Source organism: Cervus canadensis, chromosome 19 (genome assembly GCF_019320065.1).
Source record: "Cervus canadensis isolate Bull #8, Minnesota chromosome 19, ASM1932006v1, whole genome shotgun sequence".
In the NCBI taxonomy this organism is placed as follows: Eukaryota; Metazoa; Chordata; class Mammalia; order Artiodactyla; family Cervidae; genus Cervus; species Cervus canadensis.
Window position 1 is genome coordinate 48656118 of NC_057404.1, and position 27416 is coordinate 48683533.

The 27416-nt window shown below is 37.6% G+C and overlaps 1 long non-coding RNA gene across 1 annotated transcript in view; it reads left to right on the forward strand.

Moving 5' to 3' along the window:
- LOC122422302 overlaps positions 1-15135 on the forward strand; it is a 100419-nt gene extending 85284 nt beyond the window's left edge. The window contains exon 3 of the long non-coding RNA XR_006263773.1: positions 15012-15135. This is a non-coding gene — a long non-coding RNA (uncharacterized LOC122422302). The remainder of the gene's footprint in view (positions 1-15011) is intronic.
- Positions 15136-27416: the final 12281 nt, after the last annotated feature.

Consider the following 27416-nt stretch of genomic DNA (forward strand, 5'->3'; position numbering starts at 1 on the left):
GAGCACAGCCCTGCCCATCAGAACTGACCCAGCTTCTCCCTCAGTCAGTCTCTCCCATCAGGAAGCTTCCATAAGCCCCTTATCCTTCTCCATCAGAGGACAGGCAGACTGAAGACCACAATCACAGAAAACTAACCAATCTGATCACATGGTCCACAGTCTTGTCTAACTCAATGAAACTATGAAGCATGCCCTGTAGGGCCACCCAAGACAGGCAGGTCACTGTGGAGAGTTCTGACAAAATGTGGTCCACTGGAGAAAGGAATGGCAAACCACTTCAGTATTCTTACCTTGAGAACCCCATGAACAGTATGAAAAGGCAAAAAGAAAAGACATTGAAAGATGAACTCCCCAGGTCGCTAGGTGCCCAATAGGCTATTGGAGATCAGTGGAGAAATAACTCCAGAAAGAATGAGGAGATGGAGCCAAAGCAAAAAACAACACCCAGTTGTGGATGTGACTGGTGATGGAAGTAAAGTCTGATGCTGTAAAGAGCAAAACTGCATGGGAACCTGGAATGTTACGTCCATGAGTCAAGGCAAATTGGCAATGGTTAAACAGTAGATGGCAAGAGTCAACATCAACATTTTAGGAATCAGCAAACTAAAATGGACTGGAATGGGTGAATTTAACTCAGATGACCATTATATCTACAACTGTGGGCAAGAATCCCTTAGAAAAAATGCAGTAGCCATCATAGTAAACAAAAGAGTCCGAAATGCAGTACATGGATGCAATCTCAAAAATGACAGAATGATTTCTGTTCATTTCCAAGGCAAACCATTCAATATCACAGTAATCCAAGTCTATGCCCAGACCAGTAATGCTGAAGAAGCTGAAGTTGAACAGTTTTATGAAGACCTACAAGACTTCTAGAACTAATATCCCCAAAATTGTCCTTTTCATTATAGGGGACTGGAATGTAAAAGTAGGAAGTCAAGAGATACCTGGAGCAACAGGCAAATTTGGGCATGGAGTACAAAACGTAGCAGGTCAAAAGCTAACAGAGTTCTGCCAAGAGAACACACTGGTCATAGTAAACACCCTCTTCCAACAGCACAAGAGAAGACACTACACATGGACACCACCAGATGGTCAACACTGAAATCAGATTGATTATATTCTTTGCAGCCAAAGATGGAGAAGCTCTATACAGTCAGCAAAAACAACACTGGGAGCTGACTGTGCTTCAGATCATGAATTCCTTATTGCCAAATTCAGACTTAAATTGAAGAAAGTAGGGAAAATCACTAGACCATTCAGGTATGACCTAAATCAAATCCCATATGATTATACAGTGGAAGTGACAAACAGATTCACGGGATTAGATCTGATAGACAGAGTGCCTGTGTACTATGGATAGAGGTTCCTGATATTGTACAGGAAGCAGTGATCAAGACCATCCTGAAGAAAAAGAAATGCAAAAAGGCAAAATGGTTGTCTGAGGAGGCCTTACAAATAGCTGTGAATAGCAGAGAAGTGAAAGACAAAGAAAGGAGAAAGGAAAGATATACCCAATTGAATGCAGAGTTCCAAAGAATAGCAAGGAGAGATAAGAAAGCCTTCCCCAGCAATCAATGCAAAGAAATAGAGGAAAACAACAGAATTGGAAAGACTAGAGATCTCTTCAAGAAAATTAAAGGTACCAAGGGAATATTTCATGCAAAGATGGGCACAATAAAGGACAGAAATGGTATGGACCTAAGAGAAGCAGAAGATATTAAGAAGAGGTGGCAAGAATACACAGAAGAACTGTACAAAAAAGATCTTCCCAACTCTGATAATCATGATGGTGTGATCACTGATGTAGAGCCAGACATCCTGGAATGCAAAGTCAAGTGGGCCTTAGGAAGCATCACTACGAACAAAGCTAGTGGAGGTGATGGAATTCCAGTTGAGCTATTTCAAATCCTAAAAGATGATGCTGTGAAAGTGCTGCACTCAATATGCCAGTGAATCTGGAAAACTGAGCAGTGGCTACAGGACTGGAAAAGGTCAGTTTTCATTCTAATCCCAAAGAAAGGCAATGGCAAAGAATGCTCAAAATACCTCACAGTTGCACTCATCTCATAAGATAGCAAATTAATGGTCAAAATTCTCCAAACAAGGCTTCAGTTGTACATGAACTGTGAACTTCCAGATGTTCAAGCTGGATTTAGAAAAGGCAGAGGAACCAGAGATCAAAGTGCCAACATCCATTGGATCATAGGAAAAGCAAGAGAGTTCCAGAAAAACATCTATTTCTGCTTTATTGACTATGCCAAAGCCTTTGACTGTGTGGATCAAAACAAATTGTGGAAGATTCTTAAAGAGATGAGAATACCAAACCACCTGATCTGCCTCCTGAGAAATCTGTATGCAGTCAAGAAGCAACAGTTAGAACTGGACATGGCACAACAGATTGGTTCCAAATTGGGAGAGGAGTACCTCAAGGCTTGTATACTGTCACCCTGCTTATTTAACTTATATGCAGAGTACATCATGAGAAATGCGGGCTGGATGAAGCACAAGCTGGAATTAAGATTGCCGGGAGAAATATGAATAACCTCAAATATGCAGATGACAACCCCACCATGGCAGAAACCGAAGAATAACTAAAAAGCCTCATGATGAAAGTGGATGAAGAGAGTGAAAAAGTTGGCTTAAAACTCAACATTCAGAAACAGATCATGGCATCTGGTCCCAATACTTCATGGCAAATAGATGGGGAACCAGTGGAAAGTGAGAGACTTTTTTTGGGGAGCTCCAAAAATCACTGCAGATGGTGACTGCAGCCATGAAACTAAAAGACGCTTGCTCCTTGGAAGAAAAGTTATGACCAACCGAGACAGCATATTAAAAAGCAGAGACATTACTTTGCCAACAAAAGTCCATTTTGTCAAAGCTGTGGTTTTTTAGAAAACCATAAAGGAAAGGTTAGTCCTTTAGGATTAACCATAAAGGAAAGGAAAACTATAAAGGAAAAATGGTATTATAAGTAATTGTATTTATACAATGGTTGCAAAAATTGGGGTAAGAATCTTCTAAGAAGAAAAAATTATAAAGAGGCTCAAAAATAGCTTAGACACACTTGGTGGTGGCAATACATATGTTAATGGTCAAGTGCATAGTTTATAGATTTGTAAAGAACTGGGCTAAAATTTCAGCCTCATCATTTATTAGCTGTATGCTGCTGCTGCTAAGTCACTTCAGTCGTGTCCAACTCTGTGCAACCCCATAGACATCAGCCCACCAGGCTCTGCCATCCTTGGGATTCTCCAGGCAAGAGTACTGGAGTGGGCTGCCATTGCCTTCTCCGTATTAGCTGTATAATACTGGATAAATTACTGAAGCAATGAGCATTTAGTTTCCTTATTTTCAAAATGGGAGAGATTATAATATCTATATTTTAGGATTATTGCAAAGATTAAATGAAAATTTATATGTGTATGTGAAGCTTATCAAGGTGATTGGCACATATAAGGGAATCACAGATGTTAGCTATGATGATCACTGTTGTCGCTAGTATTGTCTTCATGTGGCACACCAGGTAGGAAAAACAGAATTTTGGGAGGGATGTGGATTGATTTTAGGGAAATATAAAATGTCATTTTCTCCCCTGATACATAGCCACCAGGCCATGTTGGAGGATTCTGGGTCCAGTGACTAGATACTGGTTGTTCTTTTAACTACCCTCTCTTCTAGGTTACCTGTCCTAAAATTTTAGAAATCTTCCTTTGTGAAACAGTCAACTATACTGAAAATAATCTGACATTAATAAATATAAAGTGTAGGAAATTTCGAGACTTGACTTCTTTTATCATTGTAGAAGTTTGAATGAAAAATTAAGGAGTAAAGTTAGAGTTTCATCAAGAAAAAGCAATTGACTGTTTTCCAAGAGCCCGCTTGCTCCTTGAAAGAAAAGTTATGACAAACCTAGACAGCATATTAAAAAGCAGAGACATTACTTTGCCAACAAAGATCCATATAGTCAAAGATATGGCTTTTCCAGTAGTCATGTATGGATGTGAGAATTGGACTGTAAAGAAGGCTGAGTGCCAATGAATTGATGCTTTTGAACTGTGGTGTTGAAGACTCTCAAGAGTCTCTTGGACTGCAAGGAGATCAAACCAGCCAATGCTGAAGGAAATCAATCCTGAATATTCATTGGAAGGATTGATGCTGAAGCTGAAGCTCTAATACTTTGGTCACCTGATGCAAAGAGCTGACCCATTTGAAAAGACCCTGATGCTGGGCAATATTGAAGGCAGGAGGAGAAGGGGACGACAGAGAACAAAATGGTTGGATGACATCACTGACTCAATGGACGTGAGTTTGAGCAAACTCTGGGAGATGGTGAAGGACATGGAAGTCTGGCATGCTGCAGGTCACGGGGTTGAAAAGAGTCGGACATGACTGAGTGACTGAACAAGACAACAAGCAAGAGCCTGCAAAAGTGATGAGGTCTTGGCCTGACCCTTTCCTGACCAACTTAGAAACTTCACTGGCCTAGAGCTCATCAAGTTCAGTGATCCTGATTCGTGCTACTGAAGCTCACAGAAGACTAATATACAAAAGCAAAATACCAATGTGTTATTTTACAGTAAATAAAGCACAAGTGAATTGTTTTACTGAATGACCTTTTTTACTCATGACCTTTCTGTTTGGCCATGTTATTTGAGAAGTAGAAAGCATGAGAGGAGGTTAGTTTTATAATCTTATAGTAGACGTATGTAACATCTGTTTCTATTTGTCTTTTTCCCCATTTAGATAAAATTCATAAACTGGTTACAGTCAAAGTTTTTTGGCCATTTCTTCTCCAATCCATTTTATGTTTATTATATACTCTCCCAGCATACAAGCTTGTTTCTAAGTTCTTGGAAAGGAGTGGTATTGTGGTGGTATTGGTAGTGAGCTTATTATTAACTCTTTTCTATTATTCATAGACATAAGAGGAAGTACTTCCCAGGTGGCACTCATGGTAAAGAACTTCTCTGCTGATGCCGGAGACATTAGGAGACTCAGGTTTGATCCCTGGGTCAGGAAGATCCCCTGGAGAAGGGAATGGCAACCCACTCCAGTACGCTTGTATACTTGTGTGGAGAATCCCATGGACAGAGGAGCATGGTGGGCTACAGTCCATGGGGTCAGAAAGAGTTGGACATGACTGAAGCGACTTAGCACATTCCATAGACAATTCTGACAAATGTATATGAAAGTTCTTTAGTTATAATTCAACATTAAATTAGGTATGTAAGCTTTTATGAGAGCAAATGGGCAAATCACACAACAAAACAAGTAAAAAGAGAATCTAACAATGACATCTAATTGCAATTTTTCTTGGCAAATGCTGTTGACAAACATAAATTATTCCATATTGACCGTATCAGGGAATGGAGTACTTTTCACATATGTTGAATGTTTTAGTTGATATGATTTATATTAGCTTTGCCTCAAATCTCCAGAGTAAGACAAAGATTTTTTTTTTTTTTTAACTACACAAATACAGTTATTTAAACAGTCTCTGTTAACAACTGCCATGCATGCATTTTCATGCTAATGAAACTAAGGCTGTGGCATCTGGTGCTGCTCAAGTATTATGTTTGGGTCGAACTAGGATGTAGGTACCATGACAAAACTGTTAATAGATCTGGTCATTAAATGCGGGTCAAATTTCCTTTTCATGTTTGAGTTGAGCCTGGAAAATAAAGGGGAAGGCAACAATTTGCTGAATTACTAAGTGTGTACCATAGCAAATATGTATGGCATTTTAAGTTGTAATCTTGGGTGATCAGCTCCATGCCATCCTCCAACATATAAATTTCAGTTTTAGTGACTTGAATTCAAATAATTACTATGTTGTGAATGTAGGAAGTGCTCTGTACTTAATCACTTCTCATCATAAAAACACCTTAAGTAGGATTAAGGGACCAGATTAAGAATGGTCCTTTATTAGCAAGTTTTCACACTGCCAAATTACATCTAGAATGTATTCCACTTCCCCCAAGAAATTTCAGTTATCAAATAGTAGTTACGTTGGCAGCAGAAGTTGCTGTATTTTAAGTATTAATGCAGTAATTTACCTATTAGATGTACCGCATAGAACAAAATATTGCTTTGCAGATCCCAAATTTTGACTCAACTTTATCTTCTAGAAAAGCAGATGCCTTTAAGCGTCTGTAAAAGCAAACTTTTGAATTTTAGTAACCCTCTCCTCCCTTAAAAAAAATATATATATAAAGTTTTAACAGATAAAATAATAAATAAGCATAAAAAGATACTCCATATATAAACATAAATAATAAAATGAGAGCACCTGTCATTTGTGAATGTTGTTTATTATCTCTGTTTTATTGAGTCTCATAAGAAAACAGATGTAACTAGAGTTGCAAGATAACAACATTTTTATCAACTTCTAAGCTCTCAAAGTTCTTGTTGCTTATATGACTTTGGGTTTCATCCTTCAAATAATTGAGATGCTTGAATAGGATGGGTTGATTTTATTGAAATAACTTCCTCAATCAACAATGCTTTATTTGACTGCTGGTTACATTCCTTTATAGAAATATTCGCTCAAAATTTCTCTTTTTAAAAACTTCTCAAATGATTCTCTGTGCGGTGTGTTAGTAAACTGCCGTTTACTAATAGAGAATTACTAAGCGACAGAAGCCAAGTAAGGTCAGAGATACAGAGGATAAATAAAAATGCTCCAACGTGTGTCCAGTCAGAAGTCCAGAAGAAGAGAAGAGAGGAAATGGAGGAGCAAAATATGAAGAGAAAAAAGCTTCAGGTTTTTTTGTTTTTCAGAATTTACGAGTCCCCTGAAAATGCACCAAATATCAAGCACAAGTGAAAAATAAGTAATTTCACACTAAAACCACTTTGTGATGCAATGAAAGAATGAAAGAGAAAACTGCAAAAGCTGCCAGAATGAAATAGCCACGTACCTATCAAAGAACAAGTAAATCTTTTAAATTTATTTTTAATTGGAAGATAATTGCTTTGCAGTATTGTGTTGGTTTCTGCCATACATCAACATGCAAGTAAATCTTTAGAACTGATACTAATATTTCTAAGAAGTGGGAAGAAATTACCAAGTCAAGGTGTCTATATTCATTTAATCTATTATTCATAAAGGAGGGCAAAATAAAGATATTTTCGGACATTAAAAAAAAATAACTTCTCAAATGGATCAATGATGAGTGAGAAGTTAATTTGCTCTTGAAATGAGAGAATATTCCTCTGAGAAAGTGTGTGTGTATGTGCATGCACTCACTCATATGTGGCTCTTACAAATCTATAAAGTGACAAATTCATGTTTTAAGAGTAAAAGATGGATATAATACCAGAGCCACAACAATAGCTAATATTCATTTTTGTATTTTAGAAAATAATCTCACATATAGTATCTATTTCATCCTTAAAAATCTTGTAAAGTTGATTTTATCCTCATTTTACAGATAGTGAGACAACATTCAGAGAGGTTGAACCACTTATTCACTTTTTAAAAATGTTAAGACATATACACCAGTGAGTGTTTTAAGACTTTTTTTTTGGTTTGCTCCCTTCAGATAACAATTCTACACTCCCTTCTATCTTAACTCTGTAAATTCAGTTTAGCCAACCAAATACTCACTTTATTTGCTTATTAACACATCACCCCATGAAGTTAACTTATATTTTCTGGAGTTTGAACATCTGTTTTCATTTGACTGTAACCTCCAAGAAGGCAGGGATATTTATCGGCTCTGTTCAATGCTATATTTCAGTCCGTAGGTCAGTGCTTGACATATAAGGGATTCTCAGTAAATATTTATTGACTGAAATAATGAATGGATGAGCACCAATTAGGTGCCTTGTACTCAGCTGGGAAATGGGGCCATGAGGATGAAAGAGACCTGCTCCTGCCCTCCAAGAACAGACAATCAACCTGCCATATATGACCTTGACTGAAGATGCTTTAGTCTATAGTCTGTAATCCTGTAATTTTGTCAGTTCTTGTAATCCTGCAATTCTCGCAGTTCTCTTCCTGTCCTCCACACCTCCTACCTCTGTGGCACGCCAAGTCACCGTTGCCATTGAGGTCTTTATTTGAATGGAAAAGTGTTTTCTTTTGTTTGTGTTCCATCATTCTTAGACACACGTCTCTTTAGAATTAATGTCTGTCCTGAATTACTAGAAGTAAGGTGGGGCTGAGAGGACCAGGAGGCTGATGTCTGCTCCTATAACAGTTACTCTTTGAAAAACAAGGATGCTCAGTCGTATCTGACTCTTCGTGACCCCATGCACTGTCGCCCACCAGGGTCCTCTGTCCATGAGATTTCCCAGGCAAGAACTCTGGAGTGGATTGCCATTTCCTTCTCCAGGGGATCTTCCCAATCCAGGGATACAACCCATGTCTCCTGTGGTTCCTGCATTGTAGGCAGATTCTTTACCACTGAGCCGCCAGGTATGTGATAATTGGGAAGGTCAGTTTAAGAATTTCTCTTTCCACTAAATGAGATCATATGTATATATATTTTTCACATATGTTTTTCCTGGCTGAATCCACCAATTGATAATACTAGAATACTAGTATGGGCTTAAACTTTCTTAATTACAGGCTGCTAATAGCTACATGCTTTTAGGTGAGCTTCTTAGACTCAGTGAAACTCTATAAGTGCACATAATCTATATTACTGCTGAGAGGATTAGAGGAAGTGATGAGTGTGATCAGACACCTCCAGGTACCACTTCAAGTCCCCACCCCCAGCTCATCTTCTTCCCGTCCCAGCTGCGTGCAGGTGCGCCGGCTGGAAGGGAGTCAGTTTCACACAGGTGCACCCTGACAGTGTCTCCCCCCAGCCTGCACCCAGCGCATTCTGGGCTTGCCCCGAGCTTCTTCTCCTGATGCTGAGGAGGGCAGAGCCATGGGCCCGCTGCTCAGGGCCAGCAAACGCGCAACCCGGACACTTGGGGGAGGTAATGAGCCCTGTGGCAATCTTTGACAATGAAAAGTTGCAATTACAAAACTTTTGTAGGATGATGAAGTACAATTAAGCAATCAGTTCCTCTTAGAGGCGACTTCCTCCTTGCCTTTGTCCCTCACAGCTGCTGTCCAGGATTGTATCCCTTAATTAATAAGATAGCAGCCCGTGAACTTTTGTGTCAGGCATTGCTTTCTCTCCTTAGGCAATCTAAGATCGAGTGTCGAGCTGGCTATATAATAGGTGCTGAATATTTGTTAGGATTATTATAAGCTAAGACTAATAAGACTAATATATGCTGATGTCAACAAAAATAGGTACAGGTAAAATTTTATTTAACAAGGTAATTCCCCCCCCCCAACTCTATAATCATTACAGTGTTTACCAATTTTTTCCTATGTTTAACACTCTTTTTGTTAAAAAAATGTATACCTTTTCTCTAAATTGAAATGAAGTTCTTTTTTTTACTGTTAAACATTCACTTGATGGCTCATCACACATTCTCATCAACTGCTCTCTTACATAAGATTCTCCAGTTATTTTACAGTCATGTCATTTGAGTTTTCTAATAACAGTTTTTTAATGACAGGGATCATATAATTTCTTTTTTTGTGTGTGTTGGACAAGCTGCTTAGGATACTGCCTACCACAGCTCATCAGAGTCATTCATTTTTATGAAGATGTAGTGAGGACCTTTTTGTTTTTCTAAATGAATAAATTGACTCGTGTTTTGGTATTTCCATTATTAATAGGAGTCATAATTCACTGGGTTCCAATGCTAAACAAATACAAGCTATTCTAGGGAGGACAGTGATTGTGCTTCAAAGTCGTGTTAACCAAGTGCCAAGATGACTTTGTCAAACGGAGTGTTAGGAGCTGTGTGTTGTCAGTAATTGTAAAGGAACAAAGCCCTGCTGGTGCAGGCATCAGAAAGGCTGCCAAAGCTGAAAAGTACCTGGCTAGGTTTTAAAGGACAGGAATACAATACTCTTACTAAGACACACTTTATAGAGGCCAATTCACAGCCAAGGAAAACAGCTTTTGGAGCTTTTGGGTGTCCATAAACAGCTAGATGAATGCAAGGAAGCCAAAACCCGGGATGAGTGGGGTATTTAAATGCTCAACTTGTTCAGCTGCCACGGTGTCCTCCCTGGACTCCGCTGCGCTGGCTGGCACAGACGGAACCGAGGAACGCCTATGCGTTAGTGATTGATGGAAAATCTACACACGGGGGGCAGAGAGAAGATGTTAATGGGTGCTCAGTCAGTTGTTATGTTGTAAATTATGAAAAAAGAAAATCTGGTCTGCTTTCTCAAGGTGATCATAAAACATGTCGCTAGAGAAAGGGGGAGGACAGTCCAGTGCTGACCCTGAGATAATGCCTTGTGGTCACTCAAGTCCTAGGCGACAATTGCCGTTGATAAGCCAGTTCAAGCATTTTCTTAGCCAAGACACTTCATAAACTTTGCCAAGAGAAAAGGGCATGTGGCAGTAAGTTGTAAAGTGATAAAAAGCAGACATGGGTGGAAAATATTTTATCAAGAAAGATAACATAAAGAAATTATATGAGTATGATAACAGGACAACAAAGAATATTTTATAGAAAAAATGTTGTAGTGTTGCCAACTATGAAGGCAAAATGAATGAAGAGCAAATGGGTTGTATTTCAAACACATACCATTACACTGAGCAACATTTACATTTTACTACCCGAGTCACATTTTTTGACTGATGCAATAAAATTTGCAAAATACAAAGGAAAACAGGATTTATATATATTTTTTTAACTTTAAATTTTAAATGGATTTTCTGGTTAACTATGCCATAAAAAAAGTTTTTGAAATGTTCTCAATCATATTATAGTTCTGAAGAAGCACCAATCTGTTTACAACCAGCACAGAAATATGAAATTTCCTATGGTTATTAGACTATTAAGTAATCCTAAACGTTTCTTAATGGAGAGATTTTATGCTTTAATACTTCAATAATTATTGTATCTAAATGATTCATAGTGATTAGAACAGTTTAGGAGGTCTTCATGGATCATAAATTAGGAATATTCTTATGATTCATAGAATTTCTCCTGTATATGATGGGCTAGTTCTACTTTTATTTTACTTGATTCAACTTCTATTGGTAGAACTCCAAATTGATAGGAGATACATGAAATATGAAACAAAAATGATTTTCTGTCTTTTTTGTCTCATCTTTTGTTTGCTTCAGGCTGTTTAGATACAAAAACTCAGCTAAAAGTAACTTTGATTTGGTTTAGTAAATAGAGTTTTTTTTATAAACAGTCATTACCTTAGAGCTAGTAGAGCAATGCTACCACCTAAATATATATAAATCACCATATATAAATAAATCACAATATATAAATCACCTAAACTCAAAATATCATTACATTTCCCCGGCTATTTGAACACTTCCTTTGTTTTAGTGAGTATAGTTAACTGCTAAGCAGAGGGAAGTTTCTTCTCCCTTCTTCACTCCACTGAGTGTTGAGTTAGATTAAAAAATTAATAAAAATAAAAAATGAACTCTAAAATGTCTTTCAAAATGTTTTTTGACTCCAAAACTTGTCATTGCTTTGGGAATGTTAATCCTGTTCCTAGCATCAACAAGCCACGAATTATTATATTAAATGGGGTATTTTAGGACAGTAGACCCTGAAAGTTGCTTGAGGCACTTATAATTTCAGACAATTCTCTAAGAGCTTTAAGAACAGAACCCAGGACATCAACTCAGCGTGTCTCTATGTGTGGATTTATTTTGGTGCACTGTTGTTCTAAAACAAAAGCCATGGTTAAAATTGATCTAAAATAATGTACATTCTAAAGAAGTTTTACTTTCAGTTGAACATCTTTTAAAATTATGTCTTTCAAATTAACTAAGTGAAATGATACGACTCTGAAATTCATATAGTATTAAGAGATTAATGAGTGTGGAGGGGGCAAAAGACCTAAGTTGATTTATAAAACTGACCGTGGTTCTTAGCAAGGGCTATTCCACTTTTATTAAACTTGGGGAGAATCTTGTATTTTCTTCTGACAAAGAGTAAAAAATCTATACCATGCAGGCAGTAACATTTCTTATAATGTGTAAAATGGAAGTTGAAGAATCCCTGGAAATTTCTGAAGTTCAATGCATAGTATGCTGAGGGCCAAAGGCAGGTTGCATTTTAGTATATGTAATAATCTCTTTCTCCAGACTCTCAGCCCTTGTGTTGCCCTGTTTCTCTCAGCTCTGTTAGCTGTCTTGGTTCTCTGCAGGAGCCAGGAATCCATTCCTGCCCCAACCACCACTCCCCTTAGGAAGCTGGAGCTAGGGGACTCTTGCTTTGTGACCTCAGGCACCTTCCCAGCCTGGCTGGACCGTGGTTTCTTCATCTGAATGGCAAGTGAGCTCAACTGGAACTATTTCCCAGAGTGTTTCTAAGATCTGTCACTGTCTTATACAGGAAAATAAATACAAGAGGCAGCATCAGAACAGTGCTGCTTCTGTGAGAGATTAGTCTCTTTAAGAATGAAATCTTGATAATGTTACAGCTGTGTTTAGAGCAAAGAAATAAATGTCGAAAAGGTCTTTTGAAGTTTTTCTTTCTTTTTTTCTTTTTCTCAGCTTTAGAATCAAGAAATATGTGAAGGATGCTAGCAGTGAAATGGTATTTGAAGCTGGGATGAAAGACTGGCTCTGCTTCTCGTTAGTTAGTAGTGGGTTTGTTTTTTTTTTTTGGTGGTCTTTCCTAGGTGGTACCTAGTTACTAGGGTTTTGTTTTTTCTTATGTTTTCTGGAATGACCACTTGTCCAGTTCTTACCCATCCTTGTTTGGAGCCCTCTTCCCGTATGAAGTTTCTTCAGGCCACACAAGTAACTGGGGCTATCTCCTCTCTAGAACCAAGCTTTCTACTTCATTGTCTTTCGCCGATCATCTGTCAGTTAAGCATCTTCTACTTTATAACTATTACTGCAGCTAAAATTTATTTTTATGTCAATGTTTTTATTCCTCAACCAAAACACAGACTCTTTGAAGGGGTATCATGTAGTTATGACCTCAGCTTCTGAAGTCAAGATTCCAGAATTCAAATCTTGTCTTGACTTTCTTCTTGCTGTAGGACCTCATGCAAGTAATCCCAGGTCTAAATTTCTCACCTCTAAAGTGGGGGTAATAGAATCCACCTCTGCTGTTCTGAGCACTCTGGTGATAACTCATGTAAAGTGCCTAGCAAAAGGGTCAGTGCCTGGGAAAGCCTCCGTTACGAGTGGTTTCTGAACGAGGGCACGGACCTTAGCGGTTCTTTGTGCCTCTGTGCTGCCTCCCACAGTGCCTGGCACCCTGCGGGGATTTTATTTGTAATTGTTATCGATTTATTTTATTGACATTTTTTCAGATGTTTGTTTTTGTATGTCACTTCACTTCTCAAGCCATTATAGTTTGGCTAACATCAGGGAGCAAGAAGATGGTATAAAAGAAGAGCTTGAATTACATTAGAAATAGGAATAAAAATAGACTGAGCCTCCACCAGGGGAGTCTGTGGAACACCTGCCCCTCAAATTCCTTCCAACTCAAAGAGGTGATGAGAGGTACATGGTTTCCTCTGAAAGGACATTCCGTTTCTCTACCCCAGGATCTCTGCCTTCTCTGGCTCCCCATGTAAGCGTGGTGTCCTAATTATTGCCTAATTATTCTCTAATTCTTGAGGATTATATTTTGAAATTATTCTTCTTGCCATGCACGATGTTGAACTGGCCGTTTTTGAGGCTGGTAAAGTTGACCAGGCCTTTCCCTGGCAGCAGGTAATTCTCATCAATGCATCCTTGTTCTCATCACTTTGGGGTGAATTTCCTCCCTCATTTGGGACACTGTCTTTGGGCTCTGGGTCAGTCATAATAGGCAAGGTATTGTTAAAGTAGCAAATAACCTCCAAATGTTAGAAGCTTATACTAAAAAACAGTATATCTCTGGCTCAAATTTTATGTCCATCATGGGTCATCGAAGATCTCTGAAGCATCATTTTCCCCTATGCAGGCACCTAGAACATTAGCCAGAACCATGAAACAGGAAAAAAGTATCTTGATGCTACCACACCAGATATTAAAGCTCCTACCCTGAAGTGACACTATATTGCTTCTGCTCATATTTCATTGGCCAAAGCAAGTCAAGAGGCCAACTTTGACTTTAAGGTGATGGGGAGGTACAATCCTCCTTGCTGTTCTTGTTGTCGCTCAGTCATGTCCAACTCTTTACAATCCCATGGACTGCAGCATGCCAGGCTTCCCTGTCCTTCACTATCTCCCAGAGTTTGCTCAAACTCATGCCCATTGAGTTGGTGATGCCATCCAACCATCTCATCCTCTGTCGACCCCTTCTCCTGCTTTCAATCTTTCCCAGCATCAGGGTCTTTTCCATTGAGTCAGCTCTTTGCATCAGATGGCCTTCCAACCTGACCTCTGCAAGTTCCCACAGTCATTGTGCAGAATACACTCCTTTTGGAACTTGTGCCACAAACATACTGCTGATTACAGGGATATGTACAACTATGCTCTATTTTCCTTTAAATTAACAATAATGACAATTTTTAATAGGGAACACTTGTTTTGTGCCTTGAACTGTTCTAAGTGCTTTATATAAACTAGCATATTTAATCTTCACAGCAAGCCTATGAGGGCAATGCCATTGTCATCGCTATTTTGCAGATGGGGCACTTGAGTTTCAGAGAGGTTAAGTCAGTCGCACAAGGTTATTCAGCTAGAAAGTAATAGCACTGTTCTTTGAACCCTGTGAAGTCTGGGTGCTCTCAAACAAACGGCATAAATATAATATTTAGCCCAGTAGTTAGGATATACTAAGTTTCCCAGACATGATCGCTGCTGCTACTGATGCTCAAATTGGCAAGCTTAACCTTTTCTTCTTCCAAAGGATTGGGATGTATTTTTCATATACTAAATCTTCAGTCTTTGCAGAATTACTGTAAGGTAGGTATGAGCCAGGCAACGCCACTGCCATTTAATAGGAGATAGAAAAACTGATTGTCCACTTAGGCTTGTGTATTCTCTTTTCTGCAGTTGATGCACTGACATTGTGCTACATCCAGATGCAGTAGGGACTTTACCCAGAAAGGATATACTTCAATATGAGCAGGCTTATCTCAGCATGCTACTTCTCCAGCTCCTCAGGAATACAAAGCTAATTTGGTAGGTGATATTATATTCTCATCTCATGCTTTATATGCAACCTCTATCCATGTTAATGGGAATTTTTTTTGTGCTTACTCTAGGGAAAATTGATTCCAATTATTGAGTATAATTTATTCCAACCCCTTGATGGAATAATTTATACTCTTGAGATACTCTTGAAATGTGTAGCCAATAGGGAACTCTATTTATACATAAGTTTTTACACATCTTTCAATTAAATAAGAAATCCAAGTGCAAAACCCATCACTCAAGGAAAGCATATGAGTTTGTAACACTCCCGAGAGGTTTCTTGGTCCATAAACCAATAAATGGATTACACTTACAGAGCAGAATTCTCCTTTCAGGTCCCATGTGAAGCGCCTATTGACTTACCTGGGAGGTGGCTCACGGGGGATGTGAGGTACTATAGGCTGCAAGGAGCGAAATGGTCATTTTTTCATATAATTGATTTTAGGGTTTCAAGTATTGATTGGTATAAAGAATATATTTATTAAGATACAATCTATTTCATGTATAAATACACATCTACTTGGTGATAAATCCTACAGACATTAGGCTTTTTAGCAAGGAAATGTGAGTGTACTCTTCTAATATCAATATAAAGAGAGGTTTAGATGTTTCTGTATATATAAATATATTTATGAAATAATAGGATAAGATCACTAGGTGGATTTTAAATTTTTTCACCTCAGCATTTCTGGAATTTCATAAAAAAAAGAAAGTTTCTTTCTTGTATTAAGTGTTGCAGTTTCTATTTTAACGTAAATTGTATTGTTTAGAATAATAAATGGTAAAATGGTGTTAATATAGATCTCAATCAATTTACCATAATTTTTTCAAGATGGCTGCTCTGCAGTGAAGTGGCTTATAAACCCCTTAAAACTCTGTTTAGCAGAAAAATTCTGTTGTAATATTTATTTGAGGAGAAAATGAAAACATCATTTTAAAGAGCTGCTGTTTTGTAGAGAAATTTAGGAATTACGTGACTCTCTGATTCTCAGAATAAACAAGTATGATTTTTGAGAGTTCCAAACACAATTTGTGTTTGTGACCCAGGTATTTCTCATAAGTCTTGGAGACCCCACACCACAAGATGCCCAACTCATAGTTTGTGAGTTAAAACTACAGTTTCTAATTTAAGACTTTCCCAAGACAAGTAACATTTATGATATTAAAAGAATACTTTCAAATTTTGTAGGAACTGGTATTTTCTAGTATAGAAATATTTCCAGGGTCTTTGAGAAAGTGTTAGTTGTGTCTGACTCTTTGTGATCCCATGGACTGTAGCCCACCAGACTCCTCTGTCGATGGAATTCTCCAGGCAAGAATACTGGAGTGGATTGTCATGACCTCCTCTTGGGGATCTTCCTGACTTAGGGATTGAACCCAGGTCTTTGGGGGGCTGAAAATCTCTTCTCTTGAAGGTAAATATTTGAATAGGCATAAAGGATGCTTATTTTTTTTTTCTGTGTATGCTGGTCTTTAATGTACTAGTAACAGTGATTCTATATACCATAAAACAATTAAGAAATATTTGTTTCTTGAATATGAAAGATTTGATATATAAAGCAAAATACAATCTTCCAGTCCATTTTCCTTGCCACCTGCTGAAGTCAGCAGGGGTTATTTTTAATAGAATGTTCAGATAATTTATTTGGACTTCGCAGCTTCATCAGCTGCCTTTATCCCTTCTGAGCTAGTCCTTATTCTTGCAAAACTCTCAGTGAATTTGTCATCTGCTCTTTTAATATGAAAAAATGATTTCAGCATTTGCTAAAGACATTTTGAAACTAGAGGCATAATTCCTAGTGGCAATTGCAGAAAGGTGAGCAACCACACAAACACTCCTGGGCATATACCACAGTGGCATATGGTCCCTTTGGGTCATTTCTCTTGGGCCTTAGAAATGTGTTGTGCTCCAACTTGTGCTAATAAAGTTTTGAACATCTTTTCTGCCCACAGTCCACTCTGTTGCTTTCTCTGCTAAAGCTCCCACTTGGACTTTTAATGGAATGTACAGCTGATGGTACTGTGACTGTTGACAGAAGCAGAACATAGGAATCCAGTCGCCATCTACTAATTCCAGCCTCTCCTTTTTCCAACAGTATTTGATTTCTTTTTCTCAGTGTTAGAGAAATACTGGGGCATGCTGACCTGTAAAAAGGCGTGTAATGGAGACAGAGAAAGTGTGCAATATGCACACACACACACACACACCACAGATAGGCATTCCTTTGGTTAACTTAGCCCAGTTGAATGCCATCAAACTTCTTGTAATGGTATGTAAGAAAATATCAAACTTTTCTTCTTCCTTGAAAAACAGACTGTGAAAAAAAATACTTTTTCAATAATATGTTTTGAATGTTAACCGATGGCCTCTTAAATTGTGAGAAGCCAAGTGCCATGAATTTTATTGTGCTAGGAAGGGTATCAGATTTAGGCGCGTGTTAAAATATTAGTTTAAAGTGATCTCACTGTATGGAGAAATCAAATACTACCTTTAGTTTTTGTATTTTTAAGTTCAAGACAGTATTTTTCTTCAACAGCAAAACTATTTTCTATTTAAGTTTATTTAATAAGTAATAGTAGTGCAAAAGCATAAATAACTGTGTCACAATAAACTGTCATGGCCAGATTCGTTCAGTGTCTTGTTTAAGGTTACACAAATAGTTAGTGGTAAAATCAGGGCTGGGATCCTGATTTTGTGATCCCTAGTCCTGCATTCTTTCCATCCCAGCTTGAAACAAGCTCAAGTGTGGCTAAAAGTTTAGAAACCATCCCCAGGGGCCTGGCATCAAGCATTCTGTTTTTCAATAATTAGATTGAACCAATGTAAGTCAATGACTGTACAAAAGAAGGGCTTGAGATAACTAGTTCAGTTATCAAAGTACAAAGAAATGATGACCCAAGAAAAACTGAGACATTGAAGAATCTTTTATTGAAGGAGGCAAAAGCTGTTTGGGTTCTGGTCTTGGACTCAGGTAGATTTCCTTTCAAGTCCTGGTTTGCTACTTAAAATTTTGGAGACTTGAGTAAATTATGTAATGTCTGCTAAATTTCAATTTCTTCATCTGTAAAGTGGAAATAATGACAGTGTTTATCTCATAGAGTAGTGGGGAGGATTATGTGAAATGATGCTTAGAATTGTTCCTGGCCATAGTAAACAGTTAATATATGTTGTTGTTGATGTTTTTCACAATTATTAGTGTTACTATCAGTTTGCAATGATTTTGAAACAGAAAATTTAAAACCCACACAGATATATGCTTGAAAGCAATCTTGTTAGATATATATCAGATTTTACATGCTAGGATACATGTAGTAATAATTGAGAATGCTTATTTTATTTTAAACAAATATTTATTTGGCATTTACTAGGTGCCAGGTATTACTGTAACCACTTTACAAATATTAACTTGCTTAGCTTCACAACACCTCAGTGAAGTAAGTGTGATTCTCCTCCGTGTTTCAAGATGGGGAAACAGAGGAAAAGAGAGGCTTGTAGGTGAAAGAGCCAGAATTCCAAAGCTGGTGTTTTGGTTCGGTGTCTCTCTGCCTAACCACCTCCCGCCCTGCCTCGTGTGGAAGGCTCAGCTCGCAGCAACGGCACTGTGATGCTTTTTGTAGGCACATGACATTCCAAAACAAGAGGAACTTGGATTTAAAAGCCAATGTAGAAATAGAACCCTAATTACATAAATATCTTTGAAGCAGTCGTGTAAACAATCTACTATTTCAAAAGAAAAATAGCACGGTTGAAGAACTGCTTCTATTGAGACAGTATAAAATAAATCATTAGAAGAAGGAGATTAGAGGTCGTCTGTATACAAGCTTAGTGTATATTCTTTGTGTATAAATATTTACAGACTTTTTCTGTTTCTTGACTCGTGTATATGTAAATTTGTAACATCACATGCAAATGTGAGAGGATTTAACATCTGGCTAAAATAGCTTTTGGATGTTTTTACCTTTAGTCTCTTGCACAAGTTTAACAAATAACTAATTTCCATATGCAACTGCTATGGCAATGTGACAACACAGAATCTTTTTTTCTAAGCTAGATTGTGGGCAAGTGTAGTATAGAGATGCATATTGTTCACAGGACTCCTTACATTTCATGATGGATCTCAGTTGCACTCACTTAAATGTTGCTCCTCATTGCTTAGGAACGAAATATGTTACTGAGAATGATAATAAGGCTTGTATTAGTGAAGTAAACCCGTTAGAAATTCTTTCATGTCATTAAAATGATCAGTTTGAAGTTCCCAGAGTAGAAGCACTTCTTCCTAAAAACTAGTAGCTTGTTACTTTCTGTCACAGTCTGTACTAAGTAGAAATCATTTAATTTAGAAAATGAAATCTTTGTTATCTAATGAAATATTGAAAAATATCACTGAAAATGCTCTCATTAAACATAGGTAGCAATGCACACTCACGCACATACATTGGGCCATTATGCACGTAAATTGTTTCCCTTCCTTATTCCTTTGCTGCTGGTAATGAGTAACTCACAGTTCTAGCTGAGAGCCCAACTTTATTGCAAATGATCCAATAGCAGTTTATAAATGTCAATAGTTTGGTTGTAAGAGATAGAAAAAAGCACCCACGTCCTCTGAATGAAGACCAATAGTAAGCATTGTTCATATTTCCAAGTATTTATCATTGCTTACTATCATTTTTCTCTCACAGCAAATGAATCATTTTAAATAGAAGCAAACTGATCCTCCTATTAGCAAGTCTAAATTAGTGGAGCAACATCTATTTTCAGAATCTTTGTAGCTATAAAGGGACCTTTACAGTGTGGAACGCTCTGCCCTGTCCCAAAATGACAGCATTCTGATACAAATAGAATTTTCAGGCCGTGATGCCAGCGTCTCTATTGTGGAACCTTTGGTTGGGAAAGCCGACAGCTGGGAGGAGTTCAGCGTTTTGAAGGTTATGATCACAGCAGTTTCATAAGTGCTTTATTTCAGTTCTCTTCTGGCTGCAGAAGAGACAGGTGCGGTCTGGTTCTGATTTCACTGGTCTTAATTTCTTATCTGACCTGGTAGTCAATCAAGGGCATGGGAGAAAGAGAACGAGAGAGAGAGAGGTGGGTGGGAAAAGGGAGCTGGGCACTCTGAGCTGAAGGAGGGGAGGGGTCTGCGCGGGACCACGTGTGTGTGTGTGTGTGTGTGTGCGCACGTGTGTATAGTGCTAAGCATCTGACTTTTCTCATCCAGGAACTGGCAGCTCTGCCTGTCATTCCGCACTTCTGTGTCTACGAATGCTGCCCTGTGCAAAATGGATTTCTGAGTGTTAACCATCATGTTCGTCTTTTCCAAAGGGTCTTCTGTAGGATTTCATTTGCAGAGCACAGAGGGCAATATCTAGGGTAATTCCAGGGCTTAGTGGCTGTGATCTTTTGTCAACTCTCCTTGTGAGAGAAATTAAACTGGGTCTGAGCACCCACAATGGCAGCGAGTGCAATGCCATTCCCGTCCAATGGGCGGGAAATCATGAACCCAACAAGTATTTATGAGAGGGAAAAACGAGATATCATAATATAGCAAGAATATATTCATTAAATCTTTCAATTTCTCAGAAACAGAGAATTCCCACTTCAGAAAAGGCTTTGAGCTGATTTATCGAGGCAGATATTCTTACTTTTATGAGATTTGATTCTCTATGCTAAAAATGAGATATATTTAAAAGAAGCACAGCCTTGTCAAAGGAGGAAAACTACTAAAAAGGTGGAGTTAATATAAACTAGCCACTGTTCTTTTGATAAAATGCTGGATAATGCCCACAATATGCACTGAAAAAATCTGAGCACAAACATGAGTGCTGAAATAAATTATAGCTTGGAATCCATGAAAGGAGTAGATAGACCTATTTCATGTGTCTACAGCAATAGCCCAGGCAGTTTCACAGCCTCTTATAGTTGCCAAGCAATTTCATTTATTTCAATACAATCAAACAATAGCGACTTGTACATAAAGTGTTCACCAGAAATCTAGCTTTCATAATTTTGGTGTCTATAAACTCATTTTCTGCAGGGTGTTCCGAGCATGACCCAAGCAGTGTATGCTGGGACACCAGGGCTATGCCCATCCCTACGTTCCGTGTTTGGTCTCTGACACCCGCACAGATGTGTTGAGATAGGGACAGCTCTACTCATAGCAGTTATTCCATAAATATTTTTAGGTTCTTTGTGTTGAGTGCAGAATTCCTAAATTGACTAGTTTTAGCTCAGGCTAATCTGTAAAATGGAGAATGTTTTCAGTAGGTGGGAAAATAGGGCCTTCCCTCATTTGAATACCTTAGAATTGAACCAGTATTTGGACATCCTCCATGGTGGAAAGCACATCAGAGCTACTTTCCATGCCAGTATGTTGTACTCGACCTTGGAGATAAACAGGCTCTGAATTGAATTTCTAGTCTTAGGTTGTAACCGTGATTGTGAACTGATTGGTATTCTTGTAGTTCTCTAAGAAGGCGTTGCATATCTTCGGGAAAGTATGAGTGGTTGGCATGCTTGAGGGAATGAGAGCCATTTATAGCCTTTAGTATAGATTCAGAGCAAAGAGAAACTTGAGTGGGCAAAATTCGGTGTGAAAAATTTCATATTCTGAATCATTCCCAATCTCTATTAAGGCTTGGTGATTAGAGTTATTATAGTATATTGAGCCCTAAGAGTACAGCTTATAATGAAAATACCTATAGTTAATTTTTATATTTTAGATTTTAAAATGTCACTTTTTATAACCAAAATCTTGTTTCAGGATGACTTAAATATCTCCCTTCCTTTGTAGCTTTGAAAGATAAAGAGCATAGAGCACAGGCACGACTCTAGGAAAACCAGAACTATTTGCAGCCAGAATTCTCTAACGTAAATCGAAAAGGGTTTACCTCACATGACAGTTGTAAGTCCATGTCAGCAATAGCGAAAGAATAAAACATAATTGATCTTAAAAAATAACCTGGAAAAGCGTCTTACGTGAATACACTTGTTTATAAACTGTGAGCCTCTGTCAGTCCAGTGAGCCCAGACCCTCCATCCCGGGAGCACGGCCTTTCTTCCTCATAACTGTGGCTGTCTCGGCCTCCAGCAGCACTTGATTGAGGCATTAAAGAGATATATCCTACAGAAGAACTGTTTGATATGAAAGGAGAGCTTTTATTTGAATAGTTGAATATCCACTATCAAACAGTGCCGGATCCTTGGTTGCATTTCAATTTCGTTTTCTTTGTCAGTATTATTGATGATTGTTTACATGTCTGTCTCCTCTTCTCAACTAAAATCTCCTCTTTTGTACGCAAAGGCCTAAGATCACATATTCAATTTAATGTTCCATGTCTAACTTATCCTCTGGCAATGCCTCTGCCATTTAGCACCTGTGTGACCCTAGACAAACAAACATCTCTGTGCCTCAGTCTCCTTACCTGTAAAATAGAAACGAAAATGGTATCAATACTTACATAGCAGAGGTTTCATGAGAAACAAATTAGTCAATATCAATATAATGCTTCATATATAGTTAGCACTTAAATATCAGTTATTATCACGTTAGTATTCATATCTTCACAATCAAGTTGCACAGAGTCTGGCACCAAACAGGCCCGTGTTACATATTTTATGCATTTAAACAACATTGAACAAGCATGAATCACAGAAATTATTAATAGTAAGTTGTTTTTCTGTAATACAAAAGGACAATTTAGTAGCTGCATTTCTGACTTTATGCAAAATGATAGGCAATTCAATTTTTCTTCTACTGCTTCAGTTTTCTGCTTATTGAAAATAGCAAAAGATCATGTCTCTCTTTGCTTTTAAGTGCTATAAACTCTGCAGTAATATAATGACCAGTGACAGTATTATCTAGTTTTGTCCTTGTAAAGGCATGTAAGATCTGAGTGTAATAAAGCTTATTTATATTGTTATAATTCATAAACATGATTGTTTTATTTCCCCTATGCTCCTCCATCAAACTAACATATAGTGTAAGCACATTCTGGCAGTTGCTATTATTAAAAATAAAACGTACTCTTATTTGGACTAAAGTAGCCCAAGGTCTGGGCAAGGTATGTTTAGGCAAATAAGCTGCATGCTCCCAAGGATGCTCAGCAAGGAGGAGGAAGGAAGTGGCTTGTTTACCTTGAGCACTTTGTAGCGGTTCTGCTGGCTCTTCACGCCGTGTGTCCCCTTCTGTGGCGAGATGCAGCATCTGTCTCACTTAATTAGCAGTACAGTCTGTTACATGTGGAGTTTGGGAGAATGAAAGATTTCTCAGGGGCTCTCTGCTTCTGGTGCTTTGGAATGCTGGTATTTGTGGATGGATCTGATGACATGTAATTCTCTGTGTTCTCTGGTGTGATTTTGGTGTGGACAAAGAACTTTATAGAATGTCTGAATACTACAGAATAACTTGACTGATGACATGATATGCGATGAAGACCATCAAGGGACAGAGATCCACTTTCTGCTTTCCTAAATGAACTGTACCTTCCAAATAAGCAAGCTATATGACTCTTTTCACGTCAAAAGTTTCTCTGTTTTATATTTGGATCATTTCAACTTTTCAGTGGTTCTCCTTCCTGAGTATTTTCTGTTTGGTTGGAGTTTATTTTCTTTTTTTCTTGTTACATGTTATTAGGAATCTGTTAAAAGCTGTGTTGTCACTTTCCCATCATTCCTTTGTCTGATGAAGTTTGGGAAGCATGCATGAAAAGAGAAGAAAAATTTAGAATTTATAAGTGACTTAGAAAATGATCCATGTATGTATTATTTTAGTGTCTGAGCTACCAGGGAAGCCCATGATCCATGTATGTATTATTTTAAAGCAAGGTTCAGACATCATTCTACTTGTAAATATTTTACCAGTTATTCTTAAATGATGAGTATATTTTGAACATGACCACAAAGTCATTATTATACATAGACTAGCAATAATTTTTAATATCATGAAATACTTAGGCATGATTTGTTTTCTACTGACATAAAAATTCATGTTTTTTACAGTTTGTTTTTTGAATTGGGGTAAACACTGTCCACACATCACTACTGATTAATATGTCCTTTAAGACCCCTTTAACTGATGGGCTTTTTTTTACCCATCTCTTTATTTTCCTCCCTGTATTCTAGTTTATTTGTTCTCAAAACTATGTGTTTTTCCTGTAGAGTCTGAACTTTGCTGATTGCTTATCTGTAGTGTCTTTTAACATGTTCTTTTCTCCTATGTACTTATAAAAATGATAGTTGAGCCTGACTAACACTTTTTTCTTAAATTATCTCATTTGTTTGTATTATGTTGTGATTTATAAACATAGTACACCAAAGTGGTTTCTTAAATGGACTATCTTAGGTACTTTAAAATGCTTAACCTGTGGCTATTAGACCCTTGGTTCTCAAACTGTGGTTCCTGAATCAGAGTCATCAGCATTACCCAGAGAACTTGCTAGATATACACATTTTAAGGCCCCACTTCAGACCTACTAACACAGACTCTCTGGGAGAGGGATTTGTGTTTTAACCAGTCATCTAGCAATCTGTGTTTTAACAGGCCATCTAGGTAATTTTGATGCACGTCATAGCTTGAAAATTTCTGTTATAAATCATTAGTAATCATTGATTGGCCATTTGTATTTTTCAGAATTCGAAAGTTATTGGTACTTATAAAAAAGTCATTGTATAAATTATTCCTTGCATGTATTTTCAAATAAATTATTCTGCTATTACTATTACTACTATTGTCTTATCAAGTAAGATTTGGCCCTTCTCAGTTTTCCTTCTTCTAACCCAATGTGTGGCTCTAATTCTTCTCTCAATCTTACTCTAGTGAATAAATGATAGGAAACCCAGTAGTGACTTGATATCCTTAACTTTCAGAATTCTGTTGAATTTGCCAGCGTCCCGTTTAATTTGAATGTGGCTGTTAACTCTTGCTGCTGCTCCTTCTCGCCGTCATGACCCTACTTAATGCATGATTTCCCATCATTCCTGGAGCAAATCCAAGACCCACACTCTGTACTTCGAAGATCTACACCATTGTGTTCACTTTCACCAGTGCTTACATGTAGCAATTTAATTTTTACGTTATACTTCCCATTTATTGGCTTTTTCTAAGAAGAGCTCCTTATTCTTACAATGTTTCTTTTGTCCAAGGACCTAGGCATTTATGCAACCCATAATATCCCACATCCAGTCTTTTAAAAAACTTTCCTAGATTAACCATATAATTTAAAAGTGGAACTAATTCTCAGCTAATCTAGGATTTTCCTGCGGCCTCATACTAGACATACACTAGAAGCAGTGCATGAATTCATGGCCTAGAGGCAGGAGTGTAAAGCATGGGCACCAGGATTTGAATCCTCTGCTATTTACTATGTTTGCCTTGATTTCTTCATCTATAAGTGGGGAAATTAATAAGAGTACCAGCCTCACTATGTTGTTGTGAGGATTAAATACTTTACTGTGTATGATGTGCTTTGAAGAGCGCCTTGAACATAGTTATCTATCATTCTCTTAATATTTTATTTGATCACATTAATTTGGGTTCATGGGTCTTCCTGAGGGCTGTCTACTCTAGAATATTCTTGCTGGTTAGCAATTATGCCATTAGCTTTCTATTAACATAACATTTAGTTCAGTGTCTCCTATAACCAGGTGCTTCTTGAATTTGGTGATATTCAAAATGCAAATCTATGAAATATGATCTTAGAAAAATATAATTCAGAGTAAAGTTCAAGAACTAAGTGAAAAATTATAAATTATGTGGCAAAATAAAACTTTATAGCTAGTGAATGTAATATAATATCCACGGTAATATAAAAAAATGTATAGACTTTTACCGGATAAAACAATGTATAGACTTTTACTGGTCTCTTATCTATGTACCATGGAAACAGGTAGTTTGCAAAGCTACCTTCATTCTGTGTAAGACTACTATGGGTAACAGGGGAAATCAGTGACCTGTTCTATCATCACTTGCAAATCGTAACAATTACTTGTGTTGAAAGGTCTGAAAGTCTAACTAGTAGTTAACAAAGGAGCTTGAAAACTGAGACAAAGTGTTCAAGGTCATGTGAAGGTAAATCTAACAGGCATAGTGACAGTTACAGTTATTACTTCTGGCAATACAGTATTAGCAGGTCAAATACTGTAATTCACTTCAGTTCTTGGTGTTTACTGCACCATGAGACAAACCAAATTATGAAATGCATGTAATTTATAATATATGGAACATTGCTCTCCAATGGCTGTGATGTTGGTCAGTATATCACATAGTTAAATAGTAATACCAATAGACTTATCAGCACCATCATAATGTCCTAAGACTATTTAATTTCTTTTTGGTTTTCAGATCAAATCTTTCTCTTTTCTAAAGAATTTTGTATTTTCATTTTCTGAATGCTTGCCACTCTTGACTCTTTAAATGCCACTGTGTACACTCAGATACCTTTCTGACACAGCTACTATAGGGAAGCACGCCCCCAGGTCCATCCTGTGCTCCCATTCAGGACCTGAGGTTCAGCTCCCAGGACCACAATGCTCAGCCCACAGGCAGATTCCATGACTTTAGTTACCTCCCAAAGACCTCTTCAATGAAGAGACTTACAGGGGCACAGATCAGCTGTCTTCTTAGTGGCCCACACAGATGTAGGGAGGGAAAAAGTATTTCTGAAATAATTGCTCAGAAGTAATTAAAAGAAAATTAGGCATTATTTTTTAGATTAGCTGAGAATCTTTGTCAGAAAGAAAGATTAGGGTAGATAAAATGGGGTAAATTATAATTTGTCATAAATTTGTTATGAGGATGAAATGTGTTAAGATTTGTAAAGAGCTTTGACCAATGTCTGGCAGAGTGTCAGTGTTAGGTGAGAGTTAGTTACATAGTTACCAGAGTCTTTTGGCTACTTTTACTGCCAGTTGGTTATGACTTTACTGAGAAAGGGTATTTGGACACAGAGTGGGGTTGGTGGGACACTTTCTTCTCCCCTTCTGGGCTCTCATTTCTCTTTGCCCTTTTAGTTTTTTACTCTCCACTTGCTCTCAAAACTGTGTTTTGATGCTCATAGATCCTAGGTGATGAGGTCTGTGTGCATTTGAGAGCTAGTAAGCTGTAGTACAATGAGGTATTTTTCTGAGTTTCAGGAACAAAGAAAATCTACAGTTTTGAGTAGGTATGTAATCAATCCAGGAATGATAGCATAGACTGAAAATGAAAATTAAATCCTTTTGACATGTGTATACACACATATGCACATGCATACATATGCATACATACAATGTGT